This window comes from Microcebus murinus, chromosome 1, assembly GCF_040939455.1.
Source record: "Microcebus murinus isolate Inina chromosome 1, M.murinus_Inina_mat1.0, whole genome shotgun sequence".
Taxonomy (NCBI): Eukaryota; Metazoa; Chordata; class Mammalia; order Primates; family Cheirogaleidae; genus Microcebus; species Microcebus murinus.
Window position 1 is genome coordinate 149,313,520 of NC_134104.1, and position 20,793 is coordinate 149,334,312.

Below are 20,793 nucleotides of genomic sequence, written 5' to 3' on the forward strand. Positions count from 1 at the left end.
GGTTGCTCTAGGGTGTCACTGATGAAGCCAGGGGCCTGTGGATGTGGCCCTTCCATTGGTAAACCTCAGAGTCACTAACAGGCAGAAAAGATAAACCCTTTGAGAATGTGGCCAAGGCCACTTAGCTAAAACACACCTGTAAGCCAGGGGAAAGGGGCATCCCTCAGGTCTGGCTGCAGCTAAGGCTTCCCCTGGGCAGAAAACCCCTGCAGCCCCGCCTGCCTCTGCAGTTCCCTGGGCTCCCTTGTCTGCTTCTATGCCCGCCCCACCCCCTCCCTCCCCTCCTGTCTCCAAGCTCACTGATGGCGGCTTAGATCTCATCAGAGATGCTTCTTGGGGAGTTTGGCTGTGGGCCTGGAGTTTAGAAGGCCGATCTACTACAGGGTGTAGTAGGGTCTCGGTGAGAACAGCTCCCTACTTGCAAGGGGGCCCTGGCAGGTGGCAGGACCAGAGGTGGAGGGCTGGTCCCAGGAGCTGGGAGCTCAGAGAAGGGTCCCTTTGAAGCTAGGGGAGAGAGAGAGAGAGAGAGAGAGAGAGAGAGAGAGAGAGAGAGAGAGAGAGAGAGAGAGAGAGAGAGAGTATTTCACCTTCCCCATGTAACACCCTCTCCCCAGTCCTCATAGGTTTCTTCCTCAAAGCTGCTAAAAAGAAAGGAATATGGAAACTTAAGCTTGAAACTTAAGCTTGAAAAGGGAGAGTGATTGGAGGTCAAGAATGTGAAACTGAAAAGTGTGGGAGTTTTTTTCTGCTACAAATTCCCTATTTAGGGGCAAGAGTGTTTCCGGAAGAGCGGGGGCCAGGGCCCTCCACTCCGAGGCGTATGAGCCCTGTGCTGGAGTCTCCTGGCTTTACAGGTGGCTGTGGCCCAGCCTCTGTGGCTGAGACAGAGTGACGCAGGGGAGAGGGGACCTGACTTCTACTCATCCATGTGTTTGCCCCATTGCCAGCGTGAGCTTCCCGTCCTGTGAGCCAGCGCAGCCTCTCGGCTTCACACCCCTGGCCTGGGTTCAGGGCTGTGTTAGGAAGAGGACTTGAGTCAGCATTTTACTGTGTCAGGGTTCACTGGCCAGAGGCAGGGGCCAATGGGCAACCTCTGGCAGTGAAATGGCTTTGGAGAGCTGAAGGATCAGCTTTGTTTCTCTCTCCAAATGAAGGGTCTTGTACTGCAGAGGACTTGGGGGCCCGTGGGGCTGCCTGGCACTGGCTAGAAACAGCATGGGAGGAGACAGGAGCTGAGAATCCTTTGGGGGCCTTAGTTTCCTCCTCAGTAAAAGGAGAGATTGGACCAGATACCTTTCAGCCTCCAAAAATGAGTCCTGTGTGAATACTTCTGGGGCTGGACCTGAATCCTGGCGTTGAGGTGTACTTAGCACGGATTACCAAAAAGGCATGAGGAAGAAATTGTTCTCAGCCCCGGGTTCCGCTGCTCCCTTGGCCAAATCCTGGTGGGACCCAGACTAAGGGATTTTTTCCGGCTCTACAGGGTATCCCAGTATGAAGCCAGTGCGGAGAACCACAAGGCTAGAAGGCTGAGGGAATAGGGAAGGCTGGGGTTGAAAGCTGCATTCCCAAGATATCCCAATATTACATCTGTAGAGTCATCATTCCTTCAGATATTCCTAAAATAGGATTTGGGAAATGACACATGCAATCTGCCCCTCTTGGAGGGTCCTACCATAGAGTAACCTCTTTTAATTCATTAAACTGAGACGTGAACTTGCCTGACTGGTTTGAATATGATAGCCTTCATCCAGTAGTTCCTTAACACTGTCCTATCACTGATCCAAGGTACACCAGATGGGAAACTCTGGGTTAGAAATATGAAACCAAAAGTCTGGAATCCTTAAGTATCTTTTTGGAAAAAACAGAACATTGAGCTGTAGGAACATTTTTGATCCTCCTAAGGAAATGTGAGTTATTGCCAAGGCTTGGTGTGTATATTTCTAAAATTAAGATTGGGACACTTGTCAGTTTATTTCCTTGCAACAATAGTCAGAGGCTCTATGTTTGCCAAGGATTTGGAACTTGGATGAAAAATACTGATAGAAGTGTCAAAACTATTACTGCCAACTTAAAAAAAAAATATTTTCCTCCCAATTTTGGGGATATATATATACAAGTTTTACAGGTACCATGATTATCATTTTGGCACTTTTAAAATTCTCTTTGAGTATTATTTTAAAGAGTTGAGATTTTACCAAACATGCAGATTTGCAATCTGATTTGTTTACTTCAGGTTATATCAAAGCATGTTTCCATTTCTACATCTCTAGAAAAATCTTCCTAACCATCCAGTTAGTGTTCATGACCGTGATTTGGATAATCATCTCCCCGTTTATGGACATTTAGGTCATGTACAGTCTGGGGCTGTTTTTAGTGGCATGTGGCCAGTCCCAATTGTCTGCAAAATGGGAACCTGAGCGCTCAGCTAAGTGGAAATCAGACAAACTCACAAGAACAGCTGCTTCAGTCTCTTTCTCTAGCTAAGATTTTACTGCAACCCCCCAGCAGGGCCGAGAGAGTGTGTCGTGGGGGCAATTTCCTCTTGTCTGTCTTTGCCGTGTGCTGTGGGTGTGCCCATGCAGGCAGTGGTGGGGACAGGGGGCCCAAGAGAGCCCACTTGTGGGTCAGTCCTCTTGAGAAGGACCAAGATCTAAAATCCCTGGATGTTAAGACTTGGAGTGGAAAGAACTGAGGCCAGAGAAAGGCTGCAACCTCCTTAGGGTCACTCAGAGCTAGGGCCTGGGTCTCTTAGTTCTTCTCTTCTGCTGCCCACTCGGGGCCAGTGACAGGCACTGCAGCCTCTTCATAGACTTGTGGGATTTGGTGTGGCTTGAGGCAGCAGAGGAAAGACACAGGGTTCACGATCAGAATGGGGTTTGTGCCGGGCCAGGCCCTGGGTGGCTCTGGGTAAGCACCCCTTTGCTCTGAACCTCGGCCCCCCCACCTGTAAAAGGGGCTGTTATGAGGAACAAATAGAATCACAGAGGGGAAAACACTTGCTGTCCCAAAGGTGCGGTAAGAGTGTAGGTTTTATGGTGGACCCACAAACACATACACACAAAAAGGTTTTCTTTTTGTCAGGACCTAAAACAAATGGTGAGGAAGTCAGAGATGCTGTTCATTCAATACCAGTGAAGGGGATGCTTCTGGGACCCTTCTCTAAGTATGGATGGTATAGAGATAGATTTTATCCTAAAATAGTTTTCTTGCTCCTCTGAATCTCTCTTCCCACCAGGCAGGAAACCCAGCCTGTAGGAAAAACCCACTTCTGTTCCCCTGGGCCTCCTTGCTGAGCACAGCTGCCTGGATGAAGGTGTGGCCCTACAGGCCCCTGGGGTCTAATGCAGGGGGGTGAATCCTCCTGCCCACAGAGTCTCCACAGTTCCCAGGCTCAACTGAGGAAGAGGTTAAACCACTTTTGGAATCAGAACAAGGAACCTTGAAATCTGGCCCTTGGAGTCTGGGGGAATTTGACACCTTCTCTCTTGTGGGCACCTCCCTTATCTGGAGTCCCTGCTGTACCCAGCAGCAGGGATGGGCAGGCATGGGTAGGGAGCAGGGGATTTTAACACATTAAGTGCCACGTGAGTTGTATTTAACTCATGATAGTTTTGAGCCTGGCCTTGTGAAACATACATGACTCACACCGTCTCTACCTTGGGAGCCGCAAGGTGTGCAGGCAACTCAGCTGCCATGCGGTAGCACACAAGCTACCTGGTGGGTGGCCCCAGGGCCAAGGCCTGCAGTTGGTTCATGAAAATCCTACTTGTTGATGTTCTTATTGTTACAATTCATATTGACGATTTAATTGCATATAACAAGTGCACAGAAAACAAAAAAATAACACAGTTTTCATTAAATTAGAAAAGATCATTTTGGTCTTTGAAGTTTTTGTTCTATTTTCGCAATAAAATACTGTGGCCCCAAGGAAAATTTTTTTTTCTAGTGTGGCAGTCAATGTGTTAAACAATGAAGAGGCCCAACCAGACCAAGTGGTGGTTGGTCCAAAAAACAGTGGAGCGGGGGGCGAAACTAGGCCTCGCAAAGAGATTAGGTCTGCAGTTGTTTCAGGGGCCAGTGAGAGAACAGGCTTGAGCTGGGCCCAAGATGTCAGCAGCAACTCGGAACAGGCCTGGGAGACTCTACCAGAGGCACCAACCCAACACAGAGGGCTTCAGATTCCATTAAGCGTGGTTGCTGTGGCGACCTGGGCTGTCTTTGCTTGGGTCCTCTAGTGACGTGACTGCTAAAGTCTTTCCCTCCAGGGAGTTTGGAGTACAGTGACTGTGTCCTCTGGATGTGTGAGCACAGGCCTGTGCGTGAAGGGCCACCTGGCCTGGGAGTGAGGGTGGGAGCCATGGTTGTGGGGAACCCCAGGCTGGAGTCCACCTCCCCACACCACACACACACACACACACACGCACACGCACACGCACACGGAGTGGCCGGGTCTCGCCCTATTCCCCCAGGGCCCAGCCTTATGGCTCCCGAGCTGCTGGCTGAGTGCAAGGTGGGATGTGATGTAGGATAGCAGTGAGGGAGTCCCAGGTCAAGGCGGGAAGAGTGAAAGGGCAGCGGGAGGGGACGTGAGGAGGAGGACACAGTAGGGGCCTCCCCTGGTCTCTAGGCCCCCACTGGTTCTGAAGAAACAGGTGTTTCCTGGGGCAGGGGCTGAGTCTTATTCCCACATGACTTTGGAATTCCCGAGTGGCATATTCAGAAGACAGACAAAGGGGAGCTAACAATCCACCACAATTTACGTGTTAAATGTGTGTTAATGTCCCCTCCTCTCCCTGCCACCTTGCCATGCATTCATTCATAAAATGCCAGATTAAAGCCAGACATCGTGTAGGGCAGAAAATACAAAAATAAAAATGACATCCCCCAACCCTGGGGAGCACATAGTCTAAGCAGGCTGCGTGTGTGTGTGTGTGTGTGTGTACACATGCATGTGTGCCTCTGAGTCTGCGTGTATAGGGTAGGAGCAGGTGGTAGGATCAGGGGAGAGGGAAGCACAAGAGAAATGCCTCTGTCCTGGGGACTAAATGTTCTGTTGGGGGTGCGGAGAAAGGGTGGACCCAGCCTGTGGAGTGAGGGGGCCCGAGGAGGCTCCAGGACGGGGAGTATCCGAGGAGGACCTGGATTTTGTCAAGAGGGGAAAGGAGAAGCCACTACACGTCTGTTAGGATAGTTAACAAGTGGAAGGAAACACACTGACGACAGGGCGTGCTGGCCAGGATGCAGAGCAACTGGAACGCCCGGATGTGAAGGGTGGAAGCACAGTGACGTGGCCACACTGGAAAATGGTTTCTCAGTTTTTTAGTGAAGTTCCACATGCACTTAGCACATAACCCAGCAGTCCCAGTCCTGTGTGTTCATGCAAGAGAAATGCATGTCTACACACAAACCTGGATGCAAATGTCTATAATAGCTTCATAATTGTCCCAAACTGGGAACAACCCAATGGCCCCTCAGTTGTAGGTCAGCTAAACAAACCATGGTGTATCCATACCATGGACTACTCCTTGGGAATGAAAAGGAACAAATTATTGATCCACGCAGCGATGTGGACAGCTCTCAAGGGCATTTTGCTGAATGGAAGAAATCAGTCTTAAAAGGTTACATACTGTTCGATTCTATTTCTATGACATTCCAGAAAGGGCGAAACTGTTGGGTTGGAGAGCAGGGCAGTGGCTGCAGGGGTTAGGGGTGGGGGAGGCTGTGACCACGAAGGGACAGCAGGAGGGAGGTTTGTGGAGTGTGGCGCGTTGTGTGCTGGTGGTTGGTGGTGGTTACACGAATCTGTACATGTGTTGAAACTCACAGAACTGTGCACAAAAACTTCTAGTTTTACTGTATGTAAATTTAAAAATAATGTGACAACAAGAAGAAGGAAAGGCATTCTAGCAGAAGGAACAATATATGCAAACTCCTAGAAGCAAAAGGAGCTGTTACAAGAGGGAGCTGGGTGGGGACGGCAAGGGGAACCTCTGGGGGACGGGGCTGGGGCAGAGCCCGTGCTGTCGTACTGAGGGCGGAAGGGGCAATGGAAGGGCTTCGGAGCTTGGAGAGGTGGTTTGTGTGTGCGAGTCAGAGAGCCGTTGTTCTGGGGGCCAGGAGGAAGGGGGCTGGGGGAGGGGAGTGGAGCGTCTGAGGCATGATCCAGGCAGGCAGGACAGAGGGCTGGGCCCTGTAGCTGCCCAGAGGGAGCAGGCAGAAGGGACGTGTGGGCAGGAGGACCTCCCTGTCCTTGGTGATTTCGATGTGGAGCTCTAGAGCAGGTCAAGAGTGACTCCAGTTTCTTGTTCCGGCTTCTGGATGTGCAGGTCTCTGTGTGCCTTCCTCCTCTCTTCATCTTCATTTTTCTTTTTCTTTTGCTATCTCTTTACTAGTTACACTTTAAAGTACTCATGATGTAGAAGTAACTTATTTAAAAATGATACTAATTATTTTAATTCTATAAAATAGATCACTATGTTATATTCTTAAGAGTGATGGTGAAATGTTTGCTATTTCTCTCTTAATCCTCTCAATTGGCTTTGTGCATGTTATGATCATAAAAGCAGGATAGAGATAATACCTACAATAAATGAGTACGTATTATTGGTGTCACCTGGGCTGCCCTGCCTGTGGTCCCTGCTGCTCTCTGCCAGCCAGTGCAGCCACCTGGCCCCTTCCTCCCGGCCTCCCGCATAGGTGACCACCCCTGCTGGGGGTGGGCAGGGGCTGCGGCTGCCATGTCCCTCCTAGCCCAGCTCCTCCGCCTGCCATGGGCTTGGGTTTCTGCTAAGTGGCTGCGGCGGAAGGGGCTGTGTCGCATGCTGTTTACCCGTGGGTACTTTTTGTTTGGCTTTGAGGGTGTTTGCCCTCAGTGAGCAAACAGCCCCTCCCAGGACCATCCGGAGAACTCACATCCTCCCATCTTGGCTGGGATGGCCCGTTCCTGGTTCTGTGTTTAGGAGCCAAGTCAGGTAGGCATTTTCCCAGAAATGCCATCAGCCAAAGAACTGGTCAAAGACAGCAAGCAGAGGGGACAAGACTAGAGGACTGAAAGGGAGAGAAAAAAAAGAGAAGAATCAGAGGCAGAGACGTAGGGTGCAAGGTGAAGAGAGTGAGGTGCAGGGACAAAGGAGACCAGGTCTGGAGAGCTGTTACCCGTGGGTGCTGCGTGGGACCAGGTGGGAGCTCCCTGCAGCCCCTGAGCATGCCACGCGGCGGGGGCTCCCAGGCTGCGCTGGGCTGGGCCCGCTGCTCTGAGCTGCGTGCGTCCCATCAGTGGTGTCTCCTGTTGGCAGAGCAGCAGAGCAGCACTGTTTTCCGCTGGCCCGGCTGGCGCACTTCACAGCTTCACAGGCCCGGAGCCGTCCCTGTGTCAGCCGTGTGCTCCTGCTGGGGAAACGCTGGCAGCAGGACAACCCTGCTGTGTCCCGCTGGCCGGTCTTGCCTCTGTCCAGACTGGTTTCGCGCCAATGCCGTGAGATGGCATGCAGTGCGCTGGGCACTGGGAAATGCTCAAGACATCTGGCACGGATTTAACGAGTCGCTTCAGTGCTTTTAAATGCTTGGTGACAAGGTTTGACGTGGGAAGGGAAGACCCAGATGCGGTCACATCTGTAACGTCAGAGGGCTGTAATCTCAAGAAGTGCAGGATCTACAGCTCTCTTCATCCTTTTCACCAAAGGAGGTGACAGAACTGAAGCCCCAGGAAACGGGAGGACCTTTGCCGTCCAGGAGAGGGGAGGGAGAGAGCCGGGAGACAGGGTGGGGGAGAAGCAGAGAGCTTGTTCCTTCAGTCCTCAGGGGAGGTGCTGGGCGATGGGGTCCTCGGGGTCACTTTCTGTCCTTGCTCTGTGCGATCTCCTCCTTCTAGGGCTCCCATTCTGTCTGTCTGGGCTCCCCTTCTAGGGTTCTGATGCTGTCGGTTCTTTCTGGTGAATGTGGGGTTGAGGTAGGATTCTTAGGAACTTGTTCTTTTAAATATTGTTGCAGCTTCTCCTCCTGACTGAATTACAGAAGAACTTTTCATTGATTTTCCTTTTGGGCCTGATAATGGTTTGAACTGCTCGTTTTGTATCTCCCTTTCCCTTTCTTAACTACAAGAGCAATAGCTGCTTGTTGTGGAAAATCCCGCCTGCTTTGGGGTGTCCTCAGAGGGGTCTCTGGGCGGCGTTCCCTGTGCTAGAGCCGCAGCACAGTCAGCGGCGCCTGCTGGTTCGCTGCGTGGTCAGGGGCCTTGTGCCTTCGCCCCTGGAGGGAAACTGTGACCAGCTTCCCCGAGTGCTGCCCTCTGGTCGCTCCTGGGACAGCAGCGGTGGTTGTCTATGGCAGAGGGGGGCAGGGCAAAGGGAAGCCAAATGTACAAGATTGGTTAGCAGAGAGGCCTGCCACGTGCCCAGGCACCGTGTGAGCACTGGAGTGAGATGAGCACGCCCCAGGCCCCCTGGGAGTTCCCAGGCTGGGGGAGCCGGTGCAGTCCTACTCCATGACGAGTACGGTGACAGCATCCCAAGTGTGATGTTCTGTGTCCCAGGCATGTCGTGCTGTGGGTCAGCTGTGTTGTTCTGTCGGCCAGGTATGACTCCACCTTTTGTGAATGGGGAAACTAAGGCTCGGAGGCGCCTAGGGCGTTGCCTGAGGTCTGATGGCTGGGAAATGGTAGGGTCAGGAGCTGCACCCAAACCTGAATGAGACCAGGCCAGTATCTGAGACCAAGGGCGGGATGAACACGCATGTAAATGGTGGGGGCTGTTCTCTCATTCTTTTAACCCCAGCCAGTGGGGAGGAGGTCTGGGCTCGCCTGGAAGGATGCCTGAAGTCCCCTGGACGTGACGAGGTAGAAGCAGTGGGCGTGGGGGCTGTGCCAGGTTTTCACTCCCTCTACATAGATTCACACAGACACACATGCTTGCTCACACACATCCACTCACTCCATGCACTTACATCCGTGATTTGCATGCTCATACATACAGCCACACCCTCACACCGACACAGACACCCACACTTACACACTAGCATTCTCATACACACTCACACTCCCTTGCACATTTGCACACCCGCAGAGCAGCTGCAGAGGTGCTGCCTGGGCTCACAGAGCCCAGCTCTGAAGCAGGAGTGTTTGGCAGGGTGGAAGGGCCGGAGCCAGCCTCGAGCTGTGCCCAGGCTGTGGTGGGGGCACTGGGGTCCTGCTGCCTACGTGCCTGGGCCCAGGGGAGGTAGAGGCTGCAAGGCAGTTTGAGGGCTGGAGGCTGGCATGGCCAGTGAATGGTCACTTGGATGTCCATGCCTGTGCTGGAAGCAGGGTGGGCGGGACACACAGGCCTCTTTCTGCAGGACAGAGTGGCTCTGTTGTCTGTGCACACAGAGGCCCAGTGTGTGCCTCCTGGGGGACCTAGACCCCAGCTCTGGGACTGGCCACCGGCAGGGCTGCTTCCTGGACAGCAAGGGTCCTTGCTCCTAGTCTGCCCGCCCGTCTGGCTACTGTCTGTTCTTAGAGTCAGTTACCATGTTTTGACCCACCCCCTTCTCCTGCCACTCCGGATCCTTCTGCAACTACAAAGATACTATTGTGCTCCTTTCTTTCAGAACATTCTGCCTTGAAACTCTGGTTAAAATCCTTTCATTATCTCCCTTTTGGCTGTCTGGGCAGGGGCACCTGCACAGTCACTTCTGGAGGAGTCAGGAGAGGCCCCTGGCTCCTTGTGCATGCTCACTTATCCCCCTGGCAGTGGCCCAGGGGGACTGGGTTTAGACCATAATTGTCACAATACCTTACTTGGTGCCGTCTTAAAGCATGAAGAGTTCAGAGGGTGAGTTCTAATCAGAACTGAATCCAAACCTTGCTCGCCACCTTGGGCAAGTCAGTGAACCTTTAACCTCTCAGCCTCAGTTTCCCTGGAAGATAAGAGGGCCCCCTTGAGGGGACATATGTTCCATGCTGTAATGGGCATAAAGCATGTTGCCTGATAGTCAGCACATAGTAAGTGCTCAGTTAATGGGAGCTGGGCTAACATGTTCCTTAGACAACAGACAGGGCTGGAGACTGGCCTGGTCTGCTGGGACCATCAATAGGATGCTCAGAGCATCAGGAGGGCAGGAGCGGGGAAGCCTTGGACTCCAGCTGCATGGGGGGTTTTGAGGAGGGGATGTGTGCTGCAAGGGGACTGCCTTTGTATCAGCCCTGTGGATCCATCCTGTGATGGGGACTTAGAGGAAGGTGGCTCAGAGGAAGAGGAAAGGCGTGCTGGGTCCAGGGGTCCTTGACCCGGGGTCCATGTGTAGAATTTAGGGAAGCTCTAAACTTGATTTTAAAAAGTTACATCTTTATTTTCACTAATCTCTAAGCGAAATTCAGGCTTTCTTCAATCATGAATGTAGGCATTAATGACAGCAGTGTCAGTAAGAACTGTGACTGTCACCAAGAATAGTCACAGATATCTTATGCCAGTGGATGCATGTACTTTGTACATGGAAATTTGAAATATGGCCTTTACTCATTGCCGCTTTGAACGTGCAATTGGTTTGTTTTTGTTTTTGTTTTTGAGACAGAGTCTCACTCTGTAACCCCATGTAGAAGAGTCAAGTGGTGTCATCATAGCTCACTGCAACCTCAAACTCCTGGGCTCAAGTGATCCTCCTGCCTCAGCCTCCCGAGAAGCTGGGACTGCAGGCACATGCACCAGTACACCTGGCTAATTTTTCTATTTTTAGTAGAGATGGGGTCATGTTCTTACTAAGGCTGGTCTTGAACTCCCGAGGGAGTAAGTTCTCAAGGGATCCTCCTGCCTCGGCCTCCCAGAGTGCTAGAATTACAGGCATAAGCCACTGTGCCCAGCCTGCATTTGTTATTAGATATATGAATAGATGTTATTATTTAATGTGTTAATGAATAAGCACATATATGATTATATCATACAAATTTATTTTTTGGAATATTTTGATAATTGTATTTCTGTGTGATTGATGCCCTTTGTAACCTGATGGCTTTCATTTTACACATTAAAAAGAAGCATCATGAGAAGGTTCCACAGCTTCACCAGTGGCCAGAAGGGTCTTTGGAACCAAAAGCCTTGAGAACCCTTGGCTCTGTGCTGATATTCATCAGGGGGATCTGAATTTTGGAAAGTACCAGAAGCGCAGTTGCCTACAGGTGTCTTTCCTCAGCCTCCACTCCAGGGACTTTAAAAAATAATCTTCAACAAACGTGTAGTATATGCGAGGCATTGTTCTGAATACTTTCCCCTCAGTAGTACTAACAGCATATTGTATTGTAGCTACAACATACCATGTTGTTATGGTACAACAACATAACAACAATGCCAGAGCATTGGTCTTTGTAGCTTTCTTATTCATTATCTCATTGAATCCTTAAGACCTTTAAGGATTGGGGGTCCATTAGACCCATTTTAGAGATGGATAATAGAGGCTCAGTGATGCTGAGTCATGCAGTTCGTGGTATGAAGGACTTCAAGTCGGCTGAGCCCTCCCACCACAATGTGATGCTCTTTCTGCGCAGCCACCCTGAAAGTTCTTGTGCTAGGACTCAGCCCTTTCATTTTGATATCTAGTCTTTGCAAATTTTCTGTTGTTAATAAAAGCAAATTTCCTTGGAAATCAGCTTGTTGCATATAGTGTTGCCCTGAGGGTCTGGGCCCAGGAGCATCCTGTGTCGACAGAGGCGACAACAGGGCAGGGCTGGAGTGGGAGGCCTGGGCAGGGGATAGCCCCAGGGCAGGTGCGAGGGCAGACTTGGTGGCAGGTGTTGGAGCCCAGTGGGAGGATTGGGAAGGCCAGTGCCAGGGAGGAGGCACTGATAAGGAGGGCGAGCTCTGAGGCCCAGTTTGACTTTCTGTGCATTTTGCTCAGGGAGTCTCCAAAACACATGTGGGGGGCTGAGGGAGCCCCCACTTCTGGAAGTGTCTGAGGCAGTTCGCTGCTTGGGACTGGGCCAAGAGGGCATGTCGTAGACAAGCAGAGCATTTTCTTTGCGTCATGAACACGGAAACCTGCTCCTTGTCCCTGACTCTGAGAGCATCCATGTGTTACTGCCAGGCACCGCCTGTTGTCTCTTGTCTTGGACTGCGGCCTTCTCCCTGATTTCCAGAAGGCAGTAGCCCCAACGCACACCGTATCCCCCCACGGCGCCCAGTGCAGTGTGGATACAGAGGATGTGCACAAAAAATATTCTGCTCAATTGGTAGCCTCCTCAGTCTCTCAAGAATGGTCCCACAGAACTTTCTAAACCAGGGGCCCTCAAACTTTTTAAACAGGGGGCCAGTTCACTGTCCCTCAGACCGTTGGAGAGTGCGCACTGTGGGCCCAGGACAAGTTGGCTGCTAAGCAGGACAGGCAGCGGCGGCAAAAAGACCCGTAGGGCCAGATAAATGTGCTAGGCGGCCCGCATGTGGCCCGCGGGCCGTAGTTTGAGGACGCCTGCTCTAAGATGATGGAAATGTTCTATCCTGTGCTGTCCACGTAGCAGCCGCCACTTGCAGGTGGCATCGGGTACTTGACATGTGGCCAGTGCAACCAGGAGTGGAAATTTTTAATTTTCATTGATTCCCATGTAAACAGTCTCACGTGGCTGTCACAGTGGTCAGCGCAGCCCTGGCCCAGGAGATGCACAGGGCAGTGGGGAGGGGGCCCGGCTGCTGCGTAAGGGACTGAAGTGGGCTGAGTGCAATGGAGGCGGGTCGCTGAGCTGTGGTCAGGGCAGCGTTCATCTCCTATGAGAAGAACAACAAGGCAAAGGGGATGCCAAAGGCACCCGTCCTTTCCGTGGGTGCCGGGAGACGACAGGGAGTGGTGGGGCCCGTGGTGAGTGCAGGGAGCACGTCCCTGAGCCAGAGCCACACCCTACCCCTGCCACGTGGGAACGTGGGGCCCGCAGTGTGACTAGAACCTCCTCCCCCTTATCAGGGGAAGCTGAAATCTGGATTTTTTTTATGTTGAAATATCCTGGATTTTAAACATTGGCTCAAATTTATCCAAAATATTTCAGACCAAACAGAGCACATCTGCTGGCCAGATTTGGCCTGTGGATCTCAGTTTACAAACGTCCCCAGGTCTAACCCTGCGTGGGTCCACACCACGCCCTGGGGACTGGGGTGCATGCATGCAGGGCAGAGGGCAAGGTGGATGTTGTCCCGATTGGCTCAGCCTCCCCTGTTGTCAGGAGTTTGGTCAGAAGAGGGGCAAAGTGTGTCTGGAAGACACGGACCGCCCCTCTTGCCTTCTCCGGTTCTGTCTTGGCCTCTGAGCAGCCAGAGAGTAGAAATCTCTGGAAGATTGGAGAGGAACAGCCCAGACAGAAACTTGCTTAGTTTTTTCAGCAGCAATCCCCAACCCCCTCCTGACCCAACCCCACTGCCAGGTCTGAGAGGAAAATGTGTGGCTGTTAATACAAAGGCAGCCAGAGAAAATTTCCAGCAAATGACAGGGTCTCCAAATCCCGTCCGCCTGTGGTGTTCCCACACTGGTGCTCTTGTGAGCTGGGACAAAATGCTAATTCAGCTGTGGATGTGGAGAGGGCTCCCAGGGCCCCGACCGTAATCAGCGCAGAGACTGGAGCAGGCGACCAGCAAGCGGGGAGGGGAGATAAGGGCCCCTGTCTAACTCCCTCCCAACTCGGGAGCAGGCGGAAGGGCTCCCAGCTACAGGGTATTTGTTCTCAGCGACGGTCCCAGCATTTCTGCCATAGAGGCAACCCCGTGGGCATGGCCGGAAAATTGAGATCATGGTCACAGCCACAGTACTAACGCCAGCAAACACCGATCCAACTTAGCTGCATTGCATGTCAGACCCTGTTTTTAACGCTTTACCTGCAGCGCATCATGTAACTCTCATGGTACTTAGAAGAGTGATTTTATTTTTATGAGTGACAAGTCACATTCTTTTCTCACCAGAATGTCACCACTATAGGAGGGCTTTTGTTTGTTTTGTCTGTAATGTGTCTTTTCTGCCGGGAGCCGTGCTCTGGCTCAGGAAATATCTGCTCGATGAATTAATGAATGGGCCGCCCCTTGAGGGAGGTGCTGTTATGATCCCCATTGTACAGATTGAGGCCAAGGTCACACAGCAAGGACGCTGTGGAGTTGGAATCAACACCCAGGCAGCCTGGCTCCGAGCCCGTGTGTTGGTAACAGCTGCTCTAGGCTGGGGGTGGCAGGAGGCCCCAGGGACCTGCCCGCCTCCCTTCTGCGCTCAGAGATGGGACCTATCAGATAGCTTGGGGACTGGAGAAAGGTTGTGCTTCTGTAGACAGGGACTAGGTGGGGCTCTCCGGGACCATTTGGATATGGGATGCTCGGTTCCTGGCTGAGCCTGTGCCCCATGGACCTTGGGCCATGCACATTGAGCCTGATGACTTGTGCTCTCCCTGGAGAATGTGCACGAACTCTATGAGGCCATTAGTCTTTCTGATGACAAGTAGGTCACTCTGGCCCTGGAGCAGAGAGCTGGCAGCTGCATGTGCTTAGGCCTCTGTGCAGAACTGCACATTCCATGCTCCCATCGTAGGCTGAGCAGTAAATCAGAGCCGAGGCTGGAACTTGGGCTGGAATAATGTCCCCTCTGTGCTAGGGCTCAAGGGCTGCAGGATGGGCACCCCCACTAGCTGCTGTTCCTCAGTTGGGGCAGGAGATGAAGGATTTTCCTTCTTCCCCACCATCCACCCTCTGCAAGCCACACCTCGGGCTGGGCAACATCTGCAACTCCTTTTCAGAGAACCACAGCAAAGTAGTTTTGTGTGTAAGTGTCTGGGGATAGGGAGGGGGTCTGGGATGGAGTGGCTTAGTCTGAGGGTGGGACACCTCAGCAAGTCTTGCCACTCCCACCTCTGGCTTCTGTTCCCTGCTCTGTGTTGGCCTGACTTTGCTGTTTTTCAAGTGGGAGGTGTTACATGTGCAAGCTGCTATTTTTGTGTGTATGACAGAGATGGAGAGAGAGATCTGGGATCCCCAGAGAGGGGGACAATCTTCAGATTGGAAAAGAACAGACTCTTTTCTTAAGATGTGTCTCCCAAGAGCCTGTCGTCTGTGGGCTGCTCAAATCCTCACTGGGTGCAGACTCTCCTCCCCAGCTGTACCTCACATAACAGCTGTGCAGGGGAGCAATGCTCCTCCTCTTCCTCCTCCTCATAGCTGACATTTATCGAGCATCTACTGGGAATCTAGAATAATTGTAAGCATTTGACAGTTATTTAATTAGCATAATTGCCCCATAAGCCTGTGTGTTAGGCTCATTCTCCCAGGAGACCTTGAGACAAGGCTTCCTGTGCAAGCGGTTCATTTGGAAGATGTTGCCAGAAGAGGGCAGTAGGGAGGGAGGGAGGGAGCAAGGGAGACAGGGAAGGGCTGAGATTGTTCAGGTTGCTGGGAACAAAGCCCATTTGGAAGGCCATGTGTGCGCTATCAAGCCACCACGCCTCCCTGCCCACGAATACTCCAGACACTGGACCGAGATGGTGCACGCCGGTGCTTCTCCTCCACAGGCACCTGCCACGCGCAGCAGCCCCCTGGGCGGAGGTGCTCAGGAGCCTGGTCCTGGATCTGCTGTCACCCCAAGCCTGTCTCCCTGCTGCTCCTCCTGGGGCAGCAGCAGTTGGAGGAGGAGCTTGTCTGCCAGGGCTTCATGGCTGGCTCCACATCCACACTCCATTCCCGAGGTTGGCATGCTGGACGCGGCCCTCTTGGCACTCTTGCTGCCAGGGCCCCCTGCAGTCCCCGTGGCCAGTCTCTGCAGCAGCCGGGGCAAGGGTTGTGTCAGTTTCCTGCTGCTGCTGGAACCACCAAATTTAGTGGCTCACAACAACACAAATTTGTTCTCTTACAGTTCTGGTCACAAGTGCAAAATCAGTTTCACTGGGCCAAACTCAAGGTGTCAGCGGCTCTAGGGGAGGATCCTTTTTATGGCCTTTTCCAGCTTCTAGTAGCTGCCTGTATTCCTGGCTCGTTCCCCCTTCCTCTGCCTTCAGAGACCGTCATCCAGGCTCTGCTTCCGTCCTCCCGTCGCCTTCTCCTCGTCTGTATTTGTATCTCCCTCCACCTGCCTCTCATATGGACACTTGTGATTAAACTTAAAGCCACCCTCGTAAGCCAGGGTGGTCTCTTCCTCTAAAGATCCCTTAACTTCATCACATCTGCAAAGTCCCTTTTCCACGTACAGTGACATGCACAGGTCCCGGGGATTAGGGCCCGGATGTCTTTGGGGGCCCTTGCTCAGTTTTGCACAGGTGTCGTCCAGCCTCTGCCTTGAGGACCAGAGTTCTTGGGAGTGAGGGGGGCCTGGGGCTCTGTGCTTCTGGGGCCGAGTGAGACCAATGTGACCTTGCAAATGCTTTCCCACTCCCATCTACCGAAACAAGGAAAAGCAATTGTTACTGGATATTTAGCAAGTAACTAGTGTGCTCTACCACTTCCATACTTGGATTTTCACTCTTCAGTCAAGTTCCTCTCTGAGTCTGTGGAAGGAATCTCGGGAGGAGGAGGCACTTGGAGAAGGTGTATGAACAGGGGGACATTCCCCCTGGGCCCCTGGGCCCAATCAACCAGATTCTCCAGGCTTGGCCCTGGATGCTAAAGGGAGAGATGAAGGAATCTGGGGAGTCTTCTCTCCAGTCAGCCTGCAAGACCATGCATTGCCACAGAATCCCATCTCACATGGCACGAGGGGAACATTCCGTGGTCTGACGCTGCATATCTCGGTGGCATTCCTCCGTGACACTCCAGGGCAGACGGATAAGATGAAGCTGCGGTTCTCCGGAAGGCAAACAGGAAAATGACGTTAGTACTCTGTCAATACTATCCCTGCCTTAGTTGTTCGGGAGTGCTGCTCCCGTGGGATTCACTATGCAGTCATTTGACAAGTGGCTGAGGTTGTGGCACTTCAGTTTTGGTTGTAATTGGGGACAGGATGGGGCATGGGGGGCAGTGAAGACAAATTTCTCCTACTTGCTAGTTTTGCCTTTCAAAGTTGTGGCCTGGACCCATTTCCTTAACTACATCTTACATTTTCTTGAAGACAGGGAAAATTTTGTCCTTTTGGGACCCTCGTGGCACCATCGTGATATGGTGGAGACTCCCAGGTGCTTGTGACAGGAGGGAAGAGGATGTGGAGCCCGTTTTCCTGCCTAGGAGGAGTGCTCTGTCCTTGGCCGCTCCTCCCCTCTTCATCTCTGTCCCCTCCCCTCCACCAAGTCCCCCAGTGCAGATGTCCCAGTGTTGGGGACACCCAGTGCCAGAGCTTCCCCTTGGCAGAGCTCTGTCTCCCAGGGCCCCGACGCTGTGGGACTAGTCCAGAAAGCCCGCCTGGGTCACGGGCTGTAAGTAGTTGCACTTCACGACAGTGAGGGAGGGGCGAAACCCTTCCAGCTCCTGCTTTTCTTGGTGGAACTTGGTGACACAGCATCCGGGAAAGCGATCATTCCTTCTAACACTGGACGCCACAAAATGCAAACAGCGTGTGGCCACATCCAGGCTGGAATGCACTTGGCCTGGCCGCCGCGGGGCAGGAGGCCAGAGCCAGGGACGGGCCCAGATGCTGCGAATGCTGCTCTGTGCTCAGCAGGCTGCGCAGCCTTTAGCGACAGGCGCACAAGGCACAGCCCCTGCCGGTTTGCTTGGAGGCACAAAGCTGCAGACTCGAGCTGAGGGGGAAGCACCTGACTTTAATCTCTTTCAGAGGAGGAGAACTGACATCCAAGGCGAGGGGCTATAGCTACTGACTTCCAGGAACACTCAGTGTTTCCAGGAAACTCAGTGAGACATTGGAGGAGGTGAGGAAGGCAAAGGAGAAGTGGGACGGGGGCGACTGGGGGTGTGGTTGGAGAGCTGGCACTGGGGCCTCAGGGGCAGCAATACATGTCTGTTTAGTGGCCAGCGAGAGGGCAGAGCAGCTGGCTTTGCAGGAAGAGCTTGGAGGGCTCGGGAGGCTTCCTGTGGGTGGTGGCTTCCACGTCTTGCCCTTGCCCCTCCCCGCAGGCTCCTGTCCGGCCTGCTGCCCTCTCTCCTCAACCGCCCTCCTCCTGCCTGGAATTGTGTCCCCTCAGGGCTTCTTGGCACCTGAGGGTGGTCTCTGACACCCCCGACCACCTGCTACTGTCAGATGTGGTACTGTCCTTGATTTCAGGCATCCACTGGGAGGGGAGTCTTGGAACATATGCCCCACGGATAAGGGGCACTACCGTATTACATTATGATCATGGTCCTTTCCTGGGTACATTTTTGTTTCTCTGTGGCTAATACTGTTACCTAAGGCTCTGCACTTGTCCTCAAGGCCACATCAGAAGAGCCAGAACAAGTGGTTTGAGGAGACAGAAAGAGAAGTGTGTTACTTTGCTGGCAAAGGAGGAAAAATGGAGACTCTAATCTCAAAATCCAAGTTTCCTATACCTAAGCAGAAATACTGAGCTTTCAAAGGGAGGGCCCTTGGTTTTAGCCTATTGTTGTTAAAGATTCTAATCCTCCCATCTCTGCCTCTGTGGAAGAAACGGAAGACACAGCCATGACCTCTGTCCACCTGGGAGGCGGATCCAGATCTCCACCTGGCCTGCAGCTGGGCCTGGGCTGGGGCCCACAGTTCAGCTGAGCTACCTCCTGTACCACACAGAGCAAAAGATGTTCCCCTGCCCCTCCCGCCCACCTGCCTGCGACAGGGTGCAGGCTTCAGTTCTCAAAAAGAGTAGGGGAAATTTTAAAGAGACAGAAAACATCTTTTTGCTGTTTTGTTTCCAGGCCATGCCCTTTGTTATATACCGTGTTTCCCCGAAAATAAGACCTAGCAGGATTTCTAAGCATTTGCGCAATAGAAGCCCTACCCCGAAAATAAGACCTAGTGATAGGCATGGCTGTGCAGCGCATCTGCACAACCCATGCATTTCGTCTTGGAGCAGTAAAGAAGATGAGCAGCCCTTCTCATCTGCCCCATCGTGACAGCTACTATCCCAGAGGTGACCGGAAAGGTACCGGCAGCCCCACCAAAAAGGTCGCTCCCCCTGTCAGGTCCCAGCCATCCTGTGCTTGCTGCAAGCTGAGGCTTTGAGGGGAAAATAACACATCCCCTGAAAATAAGCCCTAAGGTGTCTTCTTGAGGAAAAACAAATATAAGACCCTGTCTTATTTTCGGGGAAACATAGTATTCCCCACACTCAATTTTATGCAACTAGTGTTACTATTACTGTCCTTTTTCGTTTCCTTAGTTTTTTCATATACTTATCACAAGTCAAATTCCTCCTAATAGACTCGAGCACACATCAATTTTACCTTCTTAGGAAACTCTGTGCCCCAGTGGCTTTGGCCTGTCCCCTTCTGAGCTGGCTGTTCTGGTTTGCTGCACAGCTATTGCCTTAGGGGTGTCCCTTCATCAACATCCATGGTGTTGTTTCCTGTTTTTTGTGTTGATCTCCCATTTCTGCATTCCATGTCTTCCTCTCTATTTGTTTACCCCTTGGTTTAGTGGAGTAAATTATGCAATAGCTTATTAAAAATGACCCAGGAGGGGTAAACCATGTGACACATTATATGCCTGAAATTGCCTCTATTTTACCCTCACACTTGATTGATAGTTTGGCTGGATATAGACTTCTAAGGCAGAAATCATTTTCTGTCTGATTTTGAAGGCTTTGCTCAGTTGTGCTCTAGCCTCCAGTGCTGCAGTAAAGGAGGCCAAAGCCTTTCTGATTTTGATTACTTTGCATCAAACTTGTTTTCCTTTCTCTCTGAAAACCTGTAAGGTGTTTTCCCCAGCGTTCTAAAATTTCACAATGATGTGCCTTGGTCTCTCTTACCCTGGCTTCCCAAACAGAGCCGGAGGCAGAAGGCTTCCATGGTGTTTTCTTGTTAGGGTTGTGCAAGCTCAGGCGATACCCAAGGAGAAGCGGGGAAGCAGGAGAGGGGGTGTGGGGCTGCAGTATCGAGCTGGCTGCTGCTAAGTGCAGTTGATTGCGTGCTCCTATGGACCTATCTAAAAAGCTGCATAAATTGAACTCAGGACCACTTGAATTTACCCGTTGGCTCCAGTCTCCTAGTGATCTGCTCAACATAAATTTCCCTTGCTTCCAGGTTGTGCACCTCTCAGTGTCCCAGGTGGGAGGCATGGCACTGCCAAGTGGTGAAACTTTGTCAGCATAGGTGACCCCAAGTAGCCACTGCCATGGAAGCTTCTGCCCTTAATGGCTGCAGCAGCCAACTGTCTCCATCACTGTGGAAACATGACGTGCCGTTGCTAGGGGCTGATCCCACCAAAACGCAAGTGTGTGGATGTGTGTGGGTGGTTCAGGGGAGGTTGCAAATAATTGAACTCAATGCCATGAGTGGCTCATTTTTAGCCATTCTGTTGGAGACGTGGGGAACTCTTTCAGTATTTCAGTGTTCAGTTAATGTTCAATGTTCTGTTACAACTCCCGTTTTCAGTGTAGTCCCCCTGTCCTCCGTTGTGCCAGATGTCTCCCAGCACATGGATTCTCTGGCCTTCTCTCTCCCTGGGAAAACCCCAGTCCCTTGCTGGGTGGAGACAGTTGCCTGGCTCCCGGCATGGAATAGGAGATCTGGGGGTCTAGCTTTTCTTAAGTAGATTCAACCAGTCCTCTTGTATTTTTATTCAGCTTCACCACCCCCTCCAGAGGCACCTGGTGGCACCAATTCTTGCCCTGCTGGGGGCTCCACTGGTGAAAATCACGCTGAGTCCCGACCTTCTGCCCTCTGGTCTAGGGTTCAGCTGTCTCAGGTCTGCTGAAGCCATTGCCACTCACTCGCCTGCTTTCTAGCTTCTGAATCTTGCACATGGTTGCCTCCTTTC

General features: G+C 52.1%; 2 protein-coding genes across 3 annotated transcripts in view; one reads left to right on the forward strand and one right to left on the reverse strand.

Moving 5' to 3' along the window:
* HIGD1A (HIG1 hypoxia inducible domain family member 1A) overlaps window positions 1-20,793 on the reverse strand; it is a 463,894-nt gene that overhangs the window by 264,627 nt on the left and 178,474 nt on the right. The gene's annotated exons all lie outside the window — the stretch shown is intronic.
* The window catches only part of GASK1A (golgi associated kinase 1A), a 56,409-nt gene that overhangs the window by 882 nt on the left and 34,734 nt on the right, over window positions 1-20,793 (forward strand). The window lies entirely within an intron of this gene.